Raw genomic sequence first — 23,035 nt, forward strand, 5'->3', positions numbered from 1 at the left:
TCCCAGGATCGAGTCCCCGCATGGGTTCCCTGCTCAGCAGGGAGTCTATTTCTCTCTCACCTTCTGCCCCCCCAACCTGTTCCTTCTCTCTCTGCCTCTCTCTCAAATGAATAAAATCTTTTAAAAACAGAGAGAGAAAGAGAAAGAACATTTAAATAGTAAAACAAAACAAAAGCAACAACGGAGAGGACCAGCTTAGCATTACAGCTACACAGTGCTTCTTCCCTGGCGTATTCTTGACTCTCTCTACAGGGTAATTTGTTTGTTTTACGGAACCCAGAGTTGTAGCTTACACTTCCTTTCTTTTTCCCTAGGCATCTAACACACTGTCCAGCACGCAGCTTCACCTCCTCCAGGAAGCTTTCCTTGACTTCCCCTCTTCTGTGATCCGAAGTGCCGTGTACACGGCTTCGTCAGGTACTGACCCCATTGCTTTACATATTATCTCCCTAATGTCGTTTATGTTTCTCCTCGGGTCAGGAATTATACCTTACTCTTCTTTGAGTTGCCATGGCCTATTAGAGTGTCCGACACAATAAATCTTTGATAAATACATAAACCCTGGCAGCAGGCAATCCAGGCTTTAAAGGAGAACAACAGTATTTCCTTGCAATCGTTAACAGTATTAGCAGGAATTTTTAGAATTTCAGTGAGGGGTGGGGAAAAGTTTATGAGTATGAATTTATTTGGATTAAAAAAAGAACCTTTGGGGGCACCTGAGTGCCTCAGTTGGGTAAGCATCTGACTCTTGATCTCAGCTCAGGCCTGATCTCAGGGTCATGAGTTCAGCCTCCACCCTGGGCATGGAGCCCACTTGAAATAAATAAATTTGTTAAAAAATAAAAGGCAAAAGAAACCCCCCAAGAAAAACCTTTGGGGTTACTTGATCTGAATAAAGACACAATAATCATTAAATAATTCTAGAAAGGAGAGACCATTCTAGAAAAAGAATCCACGCAAGACTCCTTTTAAACCTGTTGATTTCGATCCAATGAATAAATACTGAAGACTTAGGATGAGCAAATACCTCTGCCAAGAGAGAAAAAAAAGAAAATACTTCTGCCACTTGACGTTTCATAATTCTATGACCTTATGATGCTGCACGCCTACGGAAGGTATTTTTAAACCGTGGCAGTCACACGGGGTAGATTTACATGAAGAACCAGGCATGACGGGGTTAGAGCTCTTGCATGGATTTTTCTCGTCGAAGTTTCCCTACGAGCTGGTGCCATCGGGTCACTGTCGGATCCGGGCCACGGGTTCCTGGCTTCACCGCAGAGTGCACTAGACGGTCGCGTGCCACTTGGCGGTTGTCAGGGTGCACCCTCGTTCTCTGTAATGTTCTATTCCTTCCTCTGGCAGCCAGATAGTTAATCGCCCTCCCTCAAGCACACACACATTCACAGAAAAGGTGTGAGGAAGGGCCCTGGGAGGGGGAGCCCCTCACCCAGCCCGCTGAGTCACCAGATTGTTGGATTGTTGACCCTCGAAGGTGCCTGAAAGCCTTTTCAGCCACACAAAACCCTGGGCTTCCTCATTAGCATATCAGAGGTGGCACAGTGGTGGGAAATGCCACTGGCAACAAAGGACACAGCTCGGTGGCATCAGCTCATTGGTGCTCACAGAAGCAGAAAAAATGATCCTCGGCCCAGGGCCGCAGTGATGGACAGATGTTGACATATTTTCTGGGGTGACCAATGTCTACCCGGCACCCCTCCCTCCACTCCACCTCCACTCACGGTTGCCCATCCCCCTCCAACGCACGGTCGCTGGACCAGTTCACGGGGAAGAGCCATGTCCCCATCAGAACCTCTCTCCAGCTACAATGAAGACACAGTTTCAGCTTTGACTGCATTGTGCCTGGAAGGGCCTGGCCCTCTTCTTTTCAGACTTGAAAGATTTAGTGGAAGCCTGATGTGATGATAAATAGGAGAGTCCGTTGCCAGTTGCTAATGCCATCCTAGAAACTGAGTCACTGTTTATGTCACCGTAACTCTTGTCAGGAGCCTGCCATCTTACCATTTCATACTGCAAGGAGGAGAGGGGTTTAGTGACAAAGTAATTTCACGTTCTCATTGCTAAACGATTTCCCTTCTGTGGTCGATACTCCCTGGCAGTGGTTCTCAACCCGGGATGATTCCGCCCCATGTGGACACTGGGCAGTGTCTGGAGACATTTCTGGCTGTCACAAATAAGGGGTGTGCGTGCTCCTGGCATCTAGTGGGTCAAGGCTAGGGATGCTGCTAAACATCCAACAATGCACAGGACGGCCCCGAGTGACAAAGACTTCTTTGGTTGGAAATGTCAGTGGTGCCCAGGCTGAGCTCTGTTCTATGGCCTTCTTTGTGAATATCATTTACAAATTCCTATCGAGTCAAATTGTTACTGACAAATGGGCACCTCGAGGGACTTACATTCCCATGTTCACTGTATTAATTTAGAATATGGAACCACCTTTGTTTTTTTTTGTTCTGTTTTGTTTTTTACAAAGAAACAGGACCCAAATGATAATTTCTCGTCTTTGGCTCTATCGTTGGAAGATTTGATCTAAGCAGTGGGTGTAAAATTTTAGAAAATTGTATATTGAGCACAGAGGGGTGAAAATTTTCCTACGTGCAGTAATTTTGCTTTCTTACAGCCAACAACATGTCTTTACTTCACGCTCAGCTGAGTCTTAAATATACTCCAAATGGCATGAAATGTGATTAAAGAATTCATCCTCCTCACTTGGAAATATTTATAACCTCTTAGAATTTGACACACTAGGGGAAAATACACATTGTTCAAATATGCATGCATATAATATATATATATAATTAAATCTATATTTAAAATCACATGTCATAGTAGGTTTATGTTATTTAACATCATGTTTTCCTGGCTCAAAATTTTTTCAGCTCAATATTTAGAAATCAGAATATCAGTAATCTCATATATACCCATATATATGCACATATATACATAGGTATAGATGTATATAAAAACATATACAGCTGACCCTTGAACGATGTGGCTGTGAGGGGTGCTGACCCCCTGTGCAGTCAGAAAGCTGTATATAATTTTTGACTCCCTGAAACTTTACTACTAATAGCCTACTGTTGACCAGAAGCCTGACTAACACAAACAGTCGGTTAACACTTATTTTGTATAGATTTATTGTATCCTGTATTCCTACGATAAAGTAAGCTAGAAAAAAGAAAATGTGATTAAGAAAATCATGAGGACGAGAAAATACTTTTAGAGTAGTGTACTGTATTTACTGAGAAAAAGAATCCACGTGTAAATAGACTCATGTTGTTCGAACCTGTGTGGTTCAAGGGCCAACTGTGTTGTTCTCCTTCGGTACCAATTGTTCTATCCAAGTAGCTCCATGTTGACCAGACCACCCCAGACCCCACACTCTAAGGACTATTGGTCACTAGTTATTACATACATTGAGGTACGAGTTAGTTAAGTGCCCTCTTCATAGCCTCAAGTAGATTGGAGATGCCAGGAAAAAAAAAAAAAAAAGAAGGGTGATTATAACGAACTTTATAAAGAGGCACCTAAAATGGAGACCAAAGTGAATTGCCCGAATCCGTCTTCAATCACCTTATTTTTTTCTTTTTTTTTTTTTTCAATCACCTTATAATACAGTCTGCAGAATCTATGGCTTTTTCCTTAGAAGTTCCTAATTAAAATTATTCTGTTGTTTGAAAATCGCTCAGGCCTGAGGCACTTCCAAAATCAGAGTATGCGCTCTGGTGAAGAGATTCCGTATTTCACCCTTTGTAAAAATAGTTTTCTTTTCTGTAAAACACAGTGGTTCATATTAGAATCAATTGAGCCTTAAAAGCATACTTGTCTCTTAGGTTCCACTCAGACTGGCGGCTGGATTAGAATAACTGAGGCCGACATGAAAACAAAACAACACACACACACACACACACACACATACAAATGTGCACACGCATCAGGCCAGTCTACTGGCCTCCGCAGCGGGAAGGCTGGCTGGAAACCCAGGTCTGAAGCACACACTGCCAGAGACCACCGGATCAGCAGGTGACCTGGGCAAGTATGGCCCCAGGGAGATGGAAGGACATTCCTCTATCTCAGGCTAGTGGGGACAGAGAGTGGGGATCATCCAGGAGAATACATTTGGTATGTTAACAACCTAGTAATGATCATCTTTGACCTGCCATCCTGGGGCTCCTGGGTGGCTCAGTGGGCTGGGCGCCTGCCTGTGGCTCAGGTCATGCTCCGCGGGTCCTGGGATCTGCATCGGGCTTCCTGCTCAGCCGGGAGTCTGCTTCTCTCTTTCTCCCCCTCTGACCCTTCCCATTACTCGTTCTCTGTCTCTCTGTCAAATAAATAAAAATTTTTAAAAATCTTTACACTGCCATCCTGAATGAGAAAGTAAAGAATGTTAGGGATGCCTGGCTGGCTCAGTTGGTAGAGCACATGATTCCTGATCTTGGGTTTGTGGGTTCCAGCCCCATGCTGGCTGTACAGATTACTTAAAAATAAACTTTTTTAAAAAAGATATTATTTATTCGTTCATGAGAGACACACAGAGAGAGGGGCAGAGACACAGGCAGAGGGAGAAGCAGGATGCGGGACTCCATCCTAGGACCCCGGGATCACACCCTGAGCCGAAGGTAGGTGTTCAACCGCTGAACCAGCCGGGTGCCCCGAAAATAAACTTTAAAAAAAGAAAAGAGATTTCTAGAATCCGGGCAGTGTTCTTCATTTTGGCTCTTTCTCTGACTAGCTTCTGTCAAGCCCTTTCATTCTGCCCGGCCTCGGTTTACTCGCCTACAAAATGAGAGGGCTTGGTTATATGATTTCTACTGTTTCATTGAATTCAGAAAGAAAAATAACTAGGAGTGATACTTGCAAATTTAGAAAAATATTAAACAGTTGAACATTTTACATTTTTTGTAAATGTATAAAGCATTATATGACAAAATAATATACAATTTAGAAAGGAATTTGGGGCAGTTTGTAAGAAATATATCTCCTCATATCAGAAAAATGGGCTTAGTGTTCGGGCTATACGGTATTTCTATAGCTCACTGTATCTTTGACGGGCGATCAGCAAATTTTTCTGTAAAGGAGCAGATAGAAAATATTTTCAGCTTCGAGGAGCAGGCTAGGAAAATTTCTGTCCTGTAGTTTTTTCTTTTTTTAGTCATCTTAAAATGCGAAAAACAGGGCGCCTGGGTGGCTCAGCGGTTGGGCGTCTGCCTTCGGCCTAGGTCGTGATCCTGGGATCCCAGGATCGAGTCCCACATCGGGCTCCCTGCATGGAGCCTGCTTCTCCCTCTGCCTGTGTGTCTGCCTCTCTCTCTCTCTGTGTCTCTCATGAATGAATAAATAACATCTTTAAAAAAATAAAAACGTGAAAAACAGGTGAGGGACAGGATTTGCTGACCCTTGTTTTAAACAATAAAATTTACATTTGGGTAAACCCAAAATTGCTTGCTTTCTAACCACACCACCAGAAAACCTACTAGAAGCTCTTGTTACTTGTTGTTACAGGGAGACTGAATTTAGGCCAAAAAAGACGCCCACTGAGGTTGTCACCTGATGCCTACTGGGGCCAGGCCTCCAGCTGCCGGCTGACCAACCTGTCCTGGTTCGCCCGGCCGGGGCTGGGGGTTGCAGCCCTGGGTCCCAGGATGATTGGCCACCATCCACGTGAGGTTCTTGGACAGGTTGCTTTTGTGGGAAATCCGGGGCCAGAATGAATGGTAAGAAGCTTGAAAGGCAAATGCTGCCAGGAGCTTGGACGCGTGCACAGTAGGCAAAGACCCCGGCTGGGAAAGTCGCAAGGGAAATCTACCCTAGACTCAGCTCTTCGTCCTTTTCTGGATTAAGCTCGATTAATCCAGTTACAAGTCCCAACCCCAACAGGTGGCAGCTGAGGAAGAGGCTTATTCACAGGCGTGGCAGGTGGTTTTGAGTACAAGTGTATACATCCTCTGGCTGTGATAAATGCTGGACGTTCTGATGAAACACAGCCCAACCTTATTACTCGAAAGTGACAGATTGTATAATTACTCCCTGGGTTAGTCTGCAGACGACGCGTGGCACGGACCTAGCTGCGAGCCTGGCGACGCGTACAAGAAATTCCTAGTTGGGACTGCTTTGGAAACAGCCAGGGATCAAAGCGAGAACTGTCGTCCCCGTGCTTTTAGTGTGTGCATTATTACCGTTCATTTGAATCTTTGAGACTGCCCCCCGCCCCCAAAACTCAAAAGGCTGTTGTTCTCTTGGGCACTTGAAACCAGGTACACAAAGCTCCCAGGGGAGCTTTGCCATGACCGCACGGTTTTCCATTTGTACTTTATAAAAACAGGAACCCTTAAATATTAAGAAGCAGATCTGATAGCTCACAAGAGGACGTCATCGAGTAAAACGAAATCAAGGAGACAATTTAGAATCTTTTGCAATCCTATTTTTTTTTTTTTCGTTGTCATCAACTTGCTCCAGTTCCGATCTTGTTTAGAGCCATGGTTGCGGCTTTCCGACTCATCCAACTTGGGTCATAAAAGCATCTTTTGTTCTTGGCATCAAAACCCCTTGTATCTTCTGAAGCTGTGGCTGTGGGTAGTTCTCTTTAGAATCTCCTTTAGCAGAATCAGTGATGCTGGAAAATAATCACACAGTTCCTCTACATGGATCCTCCTGCCCCTTCCGTGGTATGAAATCAAGGGGAAAGAGGGGAGACCCCTGTAGGTAGGTGTCTTGATATCTTGATTCTACAAGAAACCTGGCACTGAGTGTCTTTCCCTAAGTGGAAACTTTGCTTCGTTGTAAGGGGAGCAGGTTGGGGCACGAGGGCCACAAACTAGGAAAGCTCAGAATGGTGCAAGGGATCACAGGGGAGCAAACAGAGACCAGGGGCCGCTCGGGCGCACTGAGCATGGCCATGGAGGGTCTGAGCGGTGGAATTTGAAGGAAGTATTAAAGTAGTACTTCGCAGGGGCACCTGGGGGGCTCGGGGGGCTGAGCGTCCGACTCTTGATTTGGGTTCAGGTCATGATCTCAGGGCGATGAGGTCAAGCCCCGCGTTGGGCTCTGCGTTCAGTGGGGAATCTGCCTGAGATTCTCTCCTTCCCCCTCTGCTCCCCTCACCCCCGACCCCCTTGCCCTCTCTCTCTCAAATAATAAGTAAATACATAAAAATCTCTAAAGTACTATTTCCCCAACTCTCTCCCAAGGCATGTAAACGCATAGTGCAATACAGATACAAAGCGCATGCGTGTGTCACAGGTTCTGCTACTCACCCACCACCATTCACTCAACTCTGCAGAACAAGTGGCCATCAGCTTCCTAGTTTCCCTGGTGACAAATCAGGAAACCGTTAATCATATTGTGTGCATTTTAATACCTACTTCCAACGCCCCTGGATGTACACAAGCTACCTATTTCAAGATTAGTTTCGGAGCTACACCTAAATGCAGGAACTGCTTTTTCTTGATGGCCTATGCACATAGACGGGGACTCACTCTGCTCCCCTATAAACCCCTCCGCTGAACAATGGCTAAAATGGAGCCCCATCCAAACCCACCTTTGAGGCCTGAGCCAAATGGCCCAACTATCTCTGGGCCCCTGTGCCTTCCACTGGCCCCCTGAGTCCAATCCCTGGCTTCAATATTATTCACAGGAGGAGGGTCCGATCCGTGACTTCCTGCCACTCTCTCTGAGCGGCCTCAAGTCCATTGTCCTTTGCTCTGAGATCATGCCGGGCCACAGCCCCTCTTTTGTGTATTATCTGCCTCTTAGACTAGTTATTAAACCACAATCTCTCGGCTCAAGCCCTGCCGTCTGTACTCTGTCCTCTGCTGCTGGGGCTGGAACTCTGCAAACCTCATGGCCCCCTTGCCATCTGTCTCCCTGTCTGGCCGTGCCAGGGAAGGGTGCTAGCTCGAGAGGAAGAAAAGGACGGAGGACACGACTGCTTCCCATTTGCTTGCTGGGCAGGTTAGTGTCACCCTAACCATGCTTCCTTGCCCTGTAGCTGTTGCTTCCAGTAATAGTTGGTTCCAATTTCCAGTATTCTCCATCCCCTTGAGGGTACTAACACCAGCCAACTAGCAGCTGCTTCCTCAGAGCTCTAGACCCTGGCTCTACAGGTCTCTGCTCATAGATTTGGGGTTCTGATAGCCCCAATGTCTGTTTGCTCCCGTAGGGCCTAGGAGTGACAGCTGCTTCCAGCAGCAGTGACTATGTCGGTGTCCCTACAGTCTTCCCTCCACGGCTTCTCAGTCCTCTAATACCTATTTCCCTGAGTATATTAAATTCTCTCTGTTAAAATAACTAGTGTGTTTCCTTCTTGTTTAATTGCTTTTCTTTTTTTTTTTTAAAGTTGGTTTATTTATTTACTTTTGTAATCTCTACACCCAATGTGGGGCTTGAACTCATGACCCCGAGATCAAGAGTCGCATGCTCTCCTGACTGAGCCAGCCGGGCACTCCTTTTCATTGCTTCTTGACAAAGACTTTTCTCTGTAAGCTTCTAAGGTTCACATTCCTCAAACGAGGCACGTATCAATAGAAGGGAGCCTGGAAACATCCAGCTTATCCAGGGTTTACTGTCCCCTCACTGGGATCTATGTGCTTGTATAAAGGGGCTCCCCACAGGGGGGCTCCTCCTTCTCAGATTCCCTCTACCTCACCCCACCCCCACCACATACACATTCCTGTTGCAGCTTGTGCCTGCTGCATGGATTGGCCACATGCCAATGGTTCTGCCCAAGGACACTCTTTCATCTTTATTCAGAAAAAAATCAACCTGCCTGCTAAGGAACTACAACAAATAGCCTAGATTCCAGAACATTCCTATCATCGATTCCATCCTCAGCAGGATGGCCTGTATCTTGTTCAGGGCCAGTCTGTGTTCCATTCTATGTAGGAGAGTTGGCCCCTCCCCAGAAGGAGGGACACACTCTAGATCACACACTAGGTGACAAGCCCCAAGACTCCTCATTTTAGGCCCAGGAGTCAATTCTTAGATATACTTACAGTCTATAAAATGAACCTTAAAAATTATCTATCATCTATTCTAACCTTTCATTTTAAGGGGGATCTATACATTCTATATTCTATTTTAAATGACAAGTTGGGGCAAATAACAAAAACAAAGTGGTTGAATAGATAATTCAGAGAATACTAATAGGCCCTTTGCCCAATGCTGTAAAGCAGCCAAGGTATTCAAAGGAAGTCTCATAAAATACATTTAGATTTCATTTTGATCTTTGTGTAGACAGGGGTCTACACACACATTTTCGAGCCATGGGGATTACAATCTCAACAAATGCTGGGTTTGGGAACATGTTGATTTTATGGAAGAGAACTAAAGCAATTTTCCTATGATTATTCAGCAGCTGCCGCTCCTGAAAATTGTAATTGCAGTGAAATAGAATGTTCTCAAATCATGATGAGGGGAGGCAATGTTCTGTGATCTGGAGCATGCAATCCTAGCGAGGAATACAGCATATAATCTGAATATCTTGAATATAAAGTGAAAATATTGCTAGGGCGTATGAGGCCAACATTTTTCAGTTATCCAAAATACTTTATAATATTTTGATCCTTCAAACATCAGTGGTCACAGTCTGATGGGATCTCATGGTATTTTCTGTGCGCTCTAGTTTCGATATTTGGTGATGACATTCCCACCACTATTAAGCAACCATGCTTATGTACATTTAAAAAGCACTTTAAACAATGAACTCTTTCTTTTCCCCCCATAAATGTACAATAGCAGCCCAAGTTGAAAAACAGGGATGAGTCTCTGCAGTGATGTTTAAATGTCTCCATTCCATTCACAATGTTAGCGCTATGGTTATCTGTTCATTTTGTATAGTTACATAACAAACTCCCCCAAATCATAGTTGTTGTCATTTTAAAGATTTTATTTATTTCTTGGAGAGAGAGAGAGAGAGAGAGAACTAGCAGGGGGTGAAGCAGAAGGAGAAGCAGATTCTCCACTGAGCAGGGAGCCCGACATGGGGCTCCATCCCAGGACCCCGGGATCATGACCTGAGCTGAAGGCAGACTCTTGACCCCCTGAGCCCCCAGGGGCCCTCCAAATCATAGTTTAAACCAGCAGACGTTTATTATCTCACCACATCTGTGGATCAGGAATTCAAGAGCATCTTAGCTGGGTGATGGTTCTTGGGACCTCATGAGGTTGCAGTTGAACTGTTGACCAGGATTATAGTCCCTTGACCTCTGGCTGAGGTTGGAGGATCTGTTTGCGGCCCTTCCATGTGGTTATCAGCAAGCCTCAGCTCCAGGGGGCTGTTGGCCAGAGGCTTCAGGTCCTCCGTGGGCCTGATCAAAACAAAACAGTTTGTTTCCCTTAGAACAGGCAATCTTTGCAACCCTGCTTGCGATCCTCTCGGATATATACCCAGAAGTGGAATTACTGGGTCATGCAGTCCTTCTAGATTTACTTTTCTGAGGAATTGTCCTACTCTTTCATACTGGTTGCACCATTTTACGATCTTGTCAACAGGGCACAGGGGTTTCCATTACTCCACATCCTCACTAATACTTGTTTTTCTTTTCTTTGCCATCATACTGGATGTGAGGCGGCCTCTCATTGTGGTACTGATGTGCATTTCTGTAATGGATGATGTTGAGCATCTTTTCATGGGTTTCTTGGCCATTTGGAGGAATGTCTGTTCAAGTCTTTTGGCCACTTATAAATCAGGTTGTTTGCTGTTATTCTTATCGAGTTGTGGTTCTGTGTCCTAATTATTTGTCCCTTGTTAGATAGATGGTTGCCTTTTCATTTTCTTGATTATGCTCTCTGATACGCGAACTTTGTTTTGTTTTGCTTTGTTTTGCGGGTTGGTCGGTTTGTTGATGTCTGACCTTATCGACTGGCTGCTCTTAGAGAATCCTTTTTGACTGGACCCAGACCTAGGGGTAGAAGCTCTCAGAGGACAACCTCCATCCGTCTCTTGGCAATCTGTTCCTGGCGTTTTTCTTTGGCCTCCTTCATTCCCTTGGCCAAAAGTGTAGCAGGTTCTGCAGCCTCTTCCTTGCTTAGTATGCTGCTTCTTCCGAGTGATACGTCGACATTGGCGTTGGAGGACACGTGGAGTCACAAGACGCTGAATCTTGGGCGCTTCGGTTCTAGGTTCCTTACTGTCTTTGTTTAGGGGCTTTTCACAACATACTGGCAGACATCCTCTCCGGGGAGATCGGAGAGTTTGCGGATTCCACGAGTTCTTCTGGGCCCTGGGCGACGAGGCCCAGTAGTATCAGTGAGTCCAGAAATGTCCTTGTTCCTTTTTTTGTTTACCATGACCAAGTTGAGAACACGGAGATGGATACGGTGCAACCCCGAACAGATTTGCGCTTCCTTTCTCCAGGCCTCCTTGGTCTGGGGCAGGAACGTCCTATGGGTGCAGGTGGACACGGCCATGGGTCAAGACACCCTGCTCCCTGGGGAAGCCTTGCCTGCCATTGCCACCCCTGATGTGACCCTTCCATTCTTCACCCAGAGCATCAAAGACAACTTCTACAGGACAGGCTTCTCGTAAAAGGTACGAAGCTTGCGCTCACCATCCACTTCAAGGAGTTGCTGGCAGCCAGTAGCTGGGAAAGAGATGCTCAGCTTTATCCTAAAGCTGCCTCCCGCCCAAAGGCTTGTAAGTTTGATAGAGTCCCATCTGTCTATTATTGCTTTTGTTTTCTGTGCATTTCCAAGAAAGTCACGGAGCTCTTCCCTTATGCTTTTGTCAGAGAGGAAGACCATCCTCTGCTCTTCAAGGCCCTTCGGCTAGAGCTGGACTTAGAATCAAATGGACATAAGACAGATTAACAGGAGAAAATCAAATTGGATAGCACAGATACAGGGAAGCCACCCAGACAGGAGATTCCAGGGACCTCCCGAGGCACCGCGAAGCTCCTAGGAGCCAAGGAAAAAGGAGGGGCCCGCTGACACCAAGGGAAGAAAGCCCATTGGCAAGAAGGTGAAAGGAGAGGTTTGCAGAAACAAGATGGTTTTGTGATGCAGATGAAGCTCCTTCTGGCCCAAGGGGCCTCTGATAGTACTTCCCCTCCCTCGCAGGCTCTCATTTCCACTGTAAATGGAGGCAGTTGGGGGGGTGGGGCAGGACTACTTTTCCTGAATCTGCTGGGTTTTGATTATTTCTAACTCAAAATAATCTTTATGTCAAAGCAGCACATTTGGAAATATCTCATCCTGCTCCCCTTCATTTTCTTCTGGGAGTTTTACAGTTTTGAGTCTTAAGTTCAGGTCTTTAATCTACTTTTGGGTTCATTTTTATATATGGTATAAGAGCAAGGTTCAACTTCACCCTTTGGCATGTGGATATCCAGTTTCCCCAGCACTATTAGTTGAAAAGGTTCATCCTTTCCCCCATTAAATGGTCTTGGCACCTATGTTGAAGACCAGTTAACCACATATCTGACGGTTTATTTGGGGTCTGTCTGTTCTATTCCATTAGTCTAAAGGTCTGTCTTTATGCCAGTACCACACTCTTTTGAATACTATTTCTTTCTTTCTCTTTCTTTATTTTTTAAATATTTTATTTATTTGAGAGAGAGACCATAAGCAAAGGGAGCAGCAGCAGGCAGAGAGGGAGAAGCCGACTCCCCACAGAGCAGGGAGCCTGATGCAGGGCCCAATTCCCAGGACCCTAGGACCAGGACCTGAGCTGAAGGCAGACATTCAACTGACTGAGCCCCCCAGGAGCCCCTGATTTCTATAGCTTTCAAATATGTTTTGAAGGACACCTGGGTGGCTCAGTGGTTGAGCATCTGCCTTTGGCTCAGGGCGTGATCCCGAGGTTCCGGGATCAAGTCCCACATCAGGCTCCCAACATGGAGCCTGCTTCTCCTTCTGCCTATGTCTCTGCCTCTCTCTCTCTCTGTCTCTCTCTCTCTGTCTCTCATGAATAAATAGATAAAAATCTTTTTAAAAAATATGTTTTGAAATCACAAAGTGTGAGACCTCTAACTTCACTCTTCTTTTTCAACATTGTTTTGACTATTTGGGGTCCCTAGAGATTTCACATGAATTTTAAATTTTTTTTTCTGGCTTTTTTGGGAGGGGGTTGGCTGCAAAAAGTGCAGCTGGGATTTTGACAGGGCTTGCATGAATTTGTAGATCGCTTTGGATAGTACTGACATCCCAACAATACTAAGTTTTTCAATCCATGAACACAAATGTCTTTCCATTTATTTATGTCTTTAATTTCTTTCAACTGTGTTTTATAGTTTTCCATATGTGAGTCTTTCACCTCCTCGCTTAGGTTTTTTCCTAAGTATTTTATTCTTTTTGATGCTGCTGTAAATATTTTTTAAATTTTCTTTTCTGATTGTTCACTGCCAGTGCGTAGAGCCACAATTGATTTTAGCACATTCACTTTGTTTCCTGCAACTTTGCTAAATCATTTATTAGTTCTAACACTTTTCTGTGGAGTTCTTTCGAGTTTTCCCATATAAGCTCATGTCCCCTGCAAACAAAGATAATTTTACTTCTTCTGAATTTGAATCCCTTTTCTTTTTTTTTTCTTATCTATTCGGTTTGTCTGGGACTTCAATACTACATTGAACTAAAGTGGCAAGAGAGAGCATTCTTATCATGCTCATGATCTTAGAGGAGATTTTTCATCTTTTACTACTGAGTATGATGTTTGCTATTGGGGTTTTCATATGTGGTTTGTATGTATGTATGTATGTATTTATTTTAGAGACTTTATTTATTCATGAGAGACACAGAGAGAGAGAGAGGCAGAGACACAGGCAGAGGGAGAAGCAGGCTCCCTGCAGGGAGCCCAATGCGGGACTTGATCCCAGGACCCCAGAATCATGCCCTGGGCTGAAGGCAGATGCTCAACCACTGAGCCACCCAAGTCCCCCATATGTGGTTTTCATTATGTGGGGGTAGTTTCCTTCTACTCCTGGTATGTTGGGTGTTTGTTTGTTTATCGTGAAAAGGTGTTGGATCTTGTCAAATGCTTGTCCTGCATTAATTGAAATGATCATGTGGTTTTTGTCTCACATTCTATCACTGTGTCATGTTATACTGATTAATTCTCATATGCTGAACCACTCTTATATTCCAGAATAGATCCCACTTGGTCATGGTGAATAAACCTTTTGATGTGCTCTTAAATTGGGTTTGCTGGTATTTTGTTGAAGATTTTTGAGTATGACATCATCTTCAGTAATTACATCTACAATGATCCTATTTCTAAATAAGGTCAGATTTTGAACTACTGTGAGCTGGGACTTCAACATCTCAAACCCCTATGATTTCCACCCAAAATGCCCACATGCTTTATTTATTTTAAGTTCTACAGTTCCAGAGAATTGCTTTTCATTGTTTACAGAGGCCCTTTGAATGCAAACCATTTGTATCATTCCCTTGATCCACCCCCCACCCCGTGGAAACCAGCCACTTTTGTACAGTGAACTCATTTTTAATTCAAGAGAAAAAAAATAAATGATTGGTATGTAGGTCAGTTCCTAGTTCTGTCTCAGAAAACAAAGGATCAGGGCTCAGCTAGCATAGCGTAGTTCAATTATTCCTTCATATGGCCTTTGTACGTCTGCTCGTGTGCATTTCACCTCGCTCTTTCCTTGTGACCCAGAGATAGTAAATTTCCAAAGATCTGGCTCAGGCTAGGTAAAAAGTCCAAATTTATCATATCTTGATGAATCTTATTTGATGCTTATAAGAATCTGACCTCACTAAACCAGATTGCTTTCTCTACAGAGACATGGATTGTTAAAAATGAACTTCATATGGTTTTTTAAGAAACTGTGTTTTTCTGCCAAGCAGACGATTACTGTATGATTTTAAGCTTTTTGTTGAGACTTTAGTACTAAATCTCTCAAAACACTCAAGGAATGTATAGGGCCTTTGGTTGCTTTCTGGTATGTTTCTCTTTAGGAAGTCTCCCTGGTGCCCTGGCCTCCTTCCCCTGCCGCCCTGGAGCTCTCAAGAGTTTCCTACAGCTTCAAGACCAAAATCCTGCACCTCACCAATTGAGAGCCTTCTACTCAAAGCTTCAACATGTTGGAAATACATTTTCCGCAGTGGGAACATTTTCATTTTTCAAATTAAAATTGAAGCGCAGTTCTATGGTTAGAAGAGTGGCATTTCTAATTAAGGTGACACCGAGTCACACACATGATACAGATGAATCACTTTGTGGCGTTGGCCACACTCGACAGACAGAGCAAGATGCTTCTGAGAAATTAGGCATTGGCTTGTAGCATCTGTCCATGTTAATCTATTCTTGAAAAATGTTCATCTCCAACCTTCTCTTGGGAGACTAGGAAGCACCAGAATGACTTTGACAAACTTGAATACCAGATTTTCTTATGACTCAGGAAGAAGGTTATGATGTTTATTTAGAAGGGACTTCTTATTTATAGCATTTTGTCAAGTGGGGTGCTGGAGCCAGCTCACACTGGCCCATAAGATCTAATTCTTAAAAATTCAGGAGTTGTGTGAGTTGATTGATGACAGGCTGGTAGCTTGACATCGGCCACGATGGAAGTATTTACACCATGGAAATCAGCAAATGCTACAAACCAGGGCTTTTGCCAGTGCACCATTGAATTTATCCCTTCTTTTTAAATACTTAGAAGCAATGAACACTATGCGTGAAATGCCTGCCATGTCCTTTTTAAGCTAGCAGACCCACCAAAATATTATATATCTGTGTGTGTATATATATGTGCATATATATATATCGTGTGTGTGTGTGTATATATATATTTTTTTCTATTTGAGGAAAGAAAACAAAGAAGGAACATTATCCATGAGGATAAAAGGAGTCCAAAGAAGAGAGAGAAAGCAACGGGCACATATGGCAGAAACTTCACGAACATGTCAGACTTGGAGGTAGGCATCGAAGAACAGGTAGGAAAGGAAAATGAGCCACTGAGCAGGGAGAAGGTCATGGAAAAGAAGTGCTGAGCAGAAAGAAGGAATCAGATCTCCTGTGAATAGGAACAGCAAGCGTGGAATGAGAGGGTGCAGTGATGTGGGGCAGCTTGCAACCGTGTGGCCCAGTACAGTCTGTGAAGCCTTTCTTACACGTGGTCTCATTCTTTCCTTCAAGCCTGAGAGATGAGGGCAAGTGTTGCTCAAAGACTCAGTGTGACCCAACTGGATGAGCCCACGTTTGGAACAGAATAGGAGTCTTTTATCCCTTTTGCTCAGCTTTCTTCCCACTGCCCCGTGTTGGTTCTGCTCATCGACGTTGTAAGGCATGTAACACAGATAGGCAGCTATGAGAAAGGATTTTATTATTTTTATTTTTTTATATTTATTTTTTATTGGTGTTCAATTTACCAACATATAGAATGACACCCAGTGCTCATCCCATCAAGTGCCCCCCTCAGTGCCCGCCACCCAGTCACCCCCACCCCCCGCCCACCTCCCCTTCCACCACCCCTAGTTCGTTTCCCAGAGTTAGGAGTCAAGAAAGGATTTTAAATACGTAATAACGCAGTAGAGCCTGGCTCGCTTTAGATGTGCAGCTACGATGCTCTGGGTGGCTTTGCGGGGCAGCAAGCTCTACCTTCTAATTGCTTTCAAGAATTCAGGTACAATTTCTGTGCGAGGTGTCCAATATACCCGAGGCCACAGCTTCATTGTACTCAACGCTGACTCTGGACAGGAAACAGAATGATAATCAAAGCTCAATTTCTAAGAAAAAGAAAGCACAGAACAAGTGAAAAACAGTACTATCCAAACTACGAGGGCTGGATTCTTAGGTCCCCTGAGAGTCAACTTTTCTAAAAGAAATATTTTTGTTCTTTTCCCCACACCGTACACTAACCTTCAAGAGGGATAAACAAGAATTAAACTTTCGAGTTTAAAATTTTCCAGTAACCTGAATCTCACAAACAGTGTTGAGAGAAAGAAGCCAGACACAAATGCAATACTTGATGGTTTCATTTCTGTAGAGTATGAAAAAACAGGGGGGAGAAAACCTAATCTGGGCTGTTAGAAGTCAGCCTTGTAGTTGCTGTTGGTGGGGTTAGGGGGGTGGGCATAGGGCCGGGAAGGGGTCACGAGAGAGCTCCTGGGGTATGGGTGATGCTGAGTTTCTCCATCTGGGTACTGTTTACACAGGTATGTTCACTTTGCAAAAACTCAAGTTTCCACGTCTAACGTGTACACTTTCCCCCTATGTATGTTATGCTTTAATAAAAAGATACTTAAATATTTCCTGCAAAAAATATCAAATAGGTTAGAGCCAGGATTATAATACTTTGAGAGACAAATAATGTCTGATGCTGGAAAAATGCTCAGTGATAAGAGAGTGAAGAACTGGAAGTCTGTCTTCAGCAGATGTTGGGGTAGAGCAGTCCGAGGCGGTTCCGTGGGAAGAGGGCCTGTAACCAGGAGCGATGGTACATTCCGGCCTTCCAACTGGGCGTCAGAGCATAGCTGAGGGATACTCGAGAGGATTACAGGGACAGTAGGAGGCCCGAGATGACATACAATGTATGATATTAAAATATAACAAATAACATCAGGACCTGGCCCACTCTGGGGCCAGTCTCCCATTGTTCAGCTGATTGATTGCCCTTTAATGCCTTAATTCAGACAGAAATTATTTCAAGATGGCAAAGGCCATACTCACACAGACAAAGTAAATTGTTCAAGTTTTATTCTCTCAGTGAATAGGATACGATTTAAAAAGCAGGATGTAGGGGGACGCCTGGATGGCTCAGTGGTTGAACATCTGCCTTTGTGATCCTGGGGTCCTGGAATCGAGTCCCACCTCGGGCTCCCCGCAGGGAGCCTGCTTCTCCCTCTGCCTGTGTCTCTGCCTCTCTCTGTGTGTCTCTCATGAATAAATAAATAACATCTTTGAAAAAAAAAAAAAAAAAGCAAGGCATTGGGCCCCGTGAATCTTGCTCTCTGATTGCTCTTTGTAACTTTAGCAAATACTCAAAATCATGGGATTTTATTTTATTTTTATTATTATTTTTTTTAGCAGAAAGAGGTTTACAATTTAAGAGACATGCTATCTTATCTCCCTTCTAGATCTTCCAAGCCTGTACTTGTACTTGTATCAAGTGAGATCATCAGAAAGTTCTGTACCATGTGAAGTTATCGTTCTTACCTCTCTGGAGTCAGCGTTTGAATTTTTTTCTGTACTACGACGTCCAACGGTGGTCTGACAAAATCCACAGGACCTTGTCTAGAGTAAGCATTTCAATGCATAAGCAAAATGCCAAAATGCATGGAGTTACAAAGAAAACTGCTTATACTAAAATTCAGTTAGCAAAATATTTCAATAGATTTCACTTAGCATATATTCCAATAAATGCTTCTTTTAAAAAAATTTATTTTATTTATTTATTTTAGAGAGAGAGAGAGAGAGAGGAGGGAGAGGGAGAGAATGAGCAATGGGGAGGGGCAGAGAGAGAAGCAGGCCCTCTGCTGAGCAGGGAGCCTGGTGGGAGGCTCGATCCCAGCACCCTGGCATCATGACCCAAGCCAAAGGCAGACACTTAGCTGACTGAGCCACCCAGGTGCCCCAACACATATGCTTCTGAATTAAAGCATTACAAACAAGAGCTCCCTGAGTTCTTTTTTTTCAAGATTTTAATTTATTTATTTTTGAGAGAAAGAGGGAGCACACGTGAGCAGGGGGGAGGGGCAGTGGGGAAGAGAAAATCTCAAGCAGACTCTGAGCAGAGCTTGGAGCCTGATGCAGGGCTCCATCTCCAGACCCTGAGATCATGACCCGAGCCAAAACCAAGAGTCGGATGCCTAACCGACTGAGCCACCCGAGAGCTGCCCGAGTTCTACTAGCAATTGTACTTTCAAAGATTTTTTAAAAATTCATTTATTCACGAGAGACCCAGAGAGAGAGGCAGAGACACAAGCAGAGGGAGAAGCAGGTTCCCTGTGGGGAGCCCGATGTGGGACTCATCCCAGGACCCCGGGACCATACCCTGGGCTGAAGGCAGATGCTCAACTGCTGAGCCCCCCAGGTGTCCCTACAATTTTTGTTTTCTGCTATTGTACGCATGCAACTTTATGTGTGCTTTTATCTGAAGGTATTGTGTACGTGTGCGTGTGTGTGTGTTCAGATGTGTGGCGTAAGTACAATAGAAGAGTCGTTGTTCCATCACAACCAGGGCTGCCGTGCCACCACGAGGGACTAGGTCTTGGTCTCCAGACTCTGTGACCTTTCCCAGCCCCCAGGACCTCCTTACTGCTTCCTCATTGAGTAACAAAACTAACCAATACGTTCGATATTAAAACCTGGAAAAACAATAAAACAAGGGTTTTATTTCTGCAGACAAATAAAAATGACATTTTCAGGAAGGAGGTTCAGAGCTAAAAGCACAGAGGAGCAGGCCGGCAAAAGGAACAGAGTGTGCTAAGGATAGCGGGTACATCAAACCTGGCGTCACTTAGGTGTGGAAAGAAAAGTTTCATTTCTGCTCTCCTTGCTAAAGATAGGGCGACATGGCCTTCAGGTACAGCAGTTTGGCTATTTATTTATTATTATTTTTTAAAGATTTGCTTATTTATCCATGAGAGACCCACAGAGAGAGGCAGAGACACAGGCAGAGGGAGAAGCAGGCTCCATGCAGGGAGCCCGACATGGGACTCGATCCCAGGACCTGAGCCGAAGGGAGCCTCTCAAACGCTGAGCCCCCCAAGCGACCCTGGCTTTTTATTTCATCTGTCCCTCACATGAGAGTTGGAAGGTACCTCATGACAATTCCGACCCATTAGAAAGGTGGTTGGTCTACAAAAGGACTATGTACCCCCCGGACCCATGAGAGCACATGTGAGTTTCTCTATTCTCTCTGGAACGTTCTTGAGATTTAAAATTCAATGTGAAAAAAATAAATAAATAAAATAAAATAAAAATTAATGTGGATGATTCTATCCTTGATCCCAGTTCATTTTCTTCTACACACACATATGTACCACAAACTGGATTATTCCCAGCTCTGAACACTTTGAAACAAATTCGTGATCAGGAACAAGAGTTTACTTTGAGGCTGGAAGGGGGAAAAAAGAAAAATACCCAGCACGAGCTCTTTGTCAAAGTCATATTGCCAAATACTTGAAAACCTTGGTAAATAGCAACCGTACGATTTAGAAGTAATTTGCAGTGTAGTTGAATATGGATTCGTTGTTATGTAAGAGAGACTGTTTTCCAGCCCACAGGTATTGCCTTTGAAAGAGTAGCCCAGGGGCGCCTGGGTGGCTCAGCGGTTGAGCACCTGCCTTCGGCCCAGGGGGAGATCCTGGGGTCCTGGGATCGAGTCCCGCATCGGGCTCCCCACAGGGAACCTGCTTCTCCCTCTGCTTGTGTCTCTGCCTCTCTCTCTGGGTCTCTCGTGAATAAATGAATTTTTAAAAAATCTTTGAAAGTACAATTGCTAGTAGAACTCGGGCAGCTCTCGGGTGGCTCAGTCGGTTAGGCATCCGACTCTTGGTTTTGGCTCGGGTCATGATCTCAAGGTCTGGAGATGGAGCCCTGCATCAGGCTCCAAGCTCTGCTCAGAGTCTGCTTGAGATTTTCTCTTCCCCACTGCCCCTCCCCCCTGCTCACGTGTGCTCCCTCTTTCTCTCAAAAATAAATAAATTAAAATCTTGAAAAAAAAGAACTCAGGGAGCTCTTGTTTGTAATGCTTTAATTCAGAAGCATATGTGTTGGGGCACCTGGGTGGCTCAGTCAGTTAAGTGTCTGCCTTTGGCTCGGGTCATGATGCCAGGGTGCTGGGATCGAGCCTCCCACCAGGCTCCCTGCTCAGCAGAGGGCCTGCTTCTCTCTCTGCCCCTCCCCATTGCTCATTCTCTCCCTCTCCCTCCTCTCTCTCTCTCTCTCTCTCTCTCAAATAAATAAGAAGAAGAAGAAGAAGAAGAAGAAGAGGAGGAGGAGGAGAAAGAAAGAATAGCCACCACAGAATAGCATTGGGTGTGCTGGAGCCCTGCACGCGTGGCCAAGTCCTGTCACTGAGGGTCGCGGCAGAGGGTCAACCAGAGCTCATGTCAGGCTATGGTGTAATCTCCTCTCCCGTTCTAATCTTTCCACCCTGATTTAAATGTGATTTTTTTTTCTTGTATTGATTGCAATTTTAAAAGTCGAGGCTTAGGAAGAAAAATGAGAAGAGTAATATATTCACTGTTTTCAAAGCTGTCAAAGTGACAGAAAAAGTCTTAGCTTTCTGATTTACTAACTTCAAGGTACTGCCTGCGTGATACAAAACAAATCTATTTGCTGGGTTCAAAAGGGGCCAGAGAGAGTAGGTGCACTGCACGATAATTTTCTTTTTTTTAAAGATTTTATTGATTGATGAGAGACATAGAGACACAGAAAGAGAGGCAGAGACATAGGCAGAGGGAGAAGCAGGCTCCATGCAGGGAGCCCGACGTGGGACTCGATCCCGCGTCTCCAGGATCACGCCCGCCCCAGGGCAGAAGGCAGGGGCTAAACCGCTGAGCCACCCAGGGATCCCTGCACGACAATTTTCTTTGTCCCTATTTAACAAATGCTGTGGGTGTAATTCTCTTCTCTGTTCAGCTCAAGAGTGACCATGACAATGGTGGACTCCAATTTAGAAGCAAGGCCATCCTTAAATATGCTCTCCATTCGTCTGCCTCTACGAAAGTGACCGTGATGGGACATGGCCCCCTCCCTAGAGGCAGGACCATCCTGAATTTGTTCTCTTTATTCTTTCACCTCCAGGCTCGAAGCAGGAGCCTGGTCATGCCACGCAAGCTTTTTGGGTAACCATCACAGTCAGCTCCTAAAAACTTTTAAATCTGCATGTTCACGCTAACCAGCCAGCAAGGGCACAGGATGACCGTCAAATACCTTAAAATGTTTTTGTTTTTTTTTTCTCTCGGGTGCCTGGGTGGCTCAGTCGGTTGAGCATCTGACTTGGGCTCAGGTCATGATGTCAGGGTCCTGGGATTGAGCCCCTGCCTCAGGCTCCTCGCTCAGAGGGGAGTCTGCTTCTCCCTCTGCCCCTGCCCTGCTCATGCTCTCTCTGTCTCTCTCGCAAATAAATAAATAAATAAAATTTTTTTTAATTGAAAAAATAAAATGGTCTTCCCTTGGGACCAAGGATTAGGAAACCTGTTAGAGTCCCCTGGAGAAGTTCATCACTCGAGGGTAGATATTTTAACAGTTTTGTCAATGAGCAGATCAGAAATGTCACTACCACTCCCCTCCCTGTTGTATTTAAGGCTCCCTGGGTCAACGTCCCTCTCTATTGTAGCCTACACTCCATGCTTCCCACAAATCTCTGGGCTCTCATGAGATCTGTGCCCATATAACTGGCACATTTTCAAACCAGCAGAATTAAGTAATACAGAGAGAAACCCACTCTACTGGCCTCTGTTTCTGTACAAGACACAGTTTTTACAGGACTTTCTCTCCTTCATTTGAGAGTGAAACCTGTATAAAAGCAGGCTGGGGATTTGATTATTTAGACAAGTGATTTTCCATTTTTTCCAGATCTCATCTTGCTCAAAATTCAACACCCCTCCACTGTCTATGAGGGGAAGCCTAACCTTTGAAAAGCCTGGACTTAATATCTTCTTGACTCATCTCCCCCAACCTGTCCCATTACAAGTAACATGCCAGCAGTACCCATTGAGGGTAACGCTCTCAAAATGCCATGCTTTCTTCCTTCTTTTGGACCTTCACACGTACCATTTCCCAAGATGACTTTCCAGATTTGTGTGCCTGGGAAACTCCTATTCATCTTTCGAAACTTAAGCTCAAAGCCTTCACATCCTATGGTCCCAGGCCAACTAATCCTCTCCCCTATGCTCCAGACACTTCTTACATGTCTATCTGCAAAGGATCTCAACGTAGCCCGCACACTCTAAGCTCATGACCTCACAATCTCTGGAAGCGAGACCCAGGCATCAGTATTTTTTTTAAACTCCCCAAGTGATCTCAGTGTTTAAGGACCACTGTTTTTTTTTTCCTCCCCAAATTGAAGACCCCAGATAAGCAATGACCATGTGCTTACTCTCTTACAAACATAGT

The 23,035-nt window shown here is 44.6% G+C and overlaps 1 long non-coding RNA gene across 3 annotated transcripts in view; it reads left to right on the forward strand.

Annotated features, from left to right (window-relative positions):
* LOC106558479 overlaps window positions 1-23,035 on the forward strand; it is a 56,378-nt gene that overhangs the window by 27,627 nt on the left and 5,716 nt on the right. The window contains exons 2-4 of one of the 3 annotated variants that reach the window (XR_005386123.1): window positions 315-417; window positions 15,775-15,885; window positions 18,046-18,207. This is a non-coding gene — a long non-coding RNA (uncharacterized LOC106558479). Of the gene's footprint in view, window positions 1-314; window positions 418-15,774; window positions 15,886-18,045; window positions 18,334-23,035 lie in introns of those variants that run through there. The other 2 variants (XR_005386121.1, XR_005386122.1) reach the window with 2 other exon arrangements.

The sequence above is a fragment of the Canis lupus genome, chromosome X, assembly GCF_011100685.1.
Source record: "Canis lupus familiaris isolate Mischka breed German Shepherd chromosome X, alternate assembly UU_Cfam_GSD_1.0, whole genome shotgun sequence".
Taxonomy (NCBI): Eukaryota; Metazoa; Chordata; class Mammalia; order Carnivora; family Canidae; genus Canis; species Canis lupus.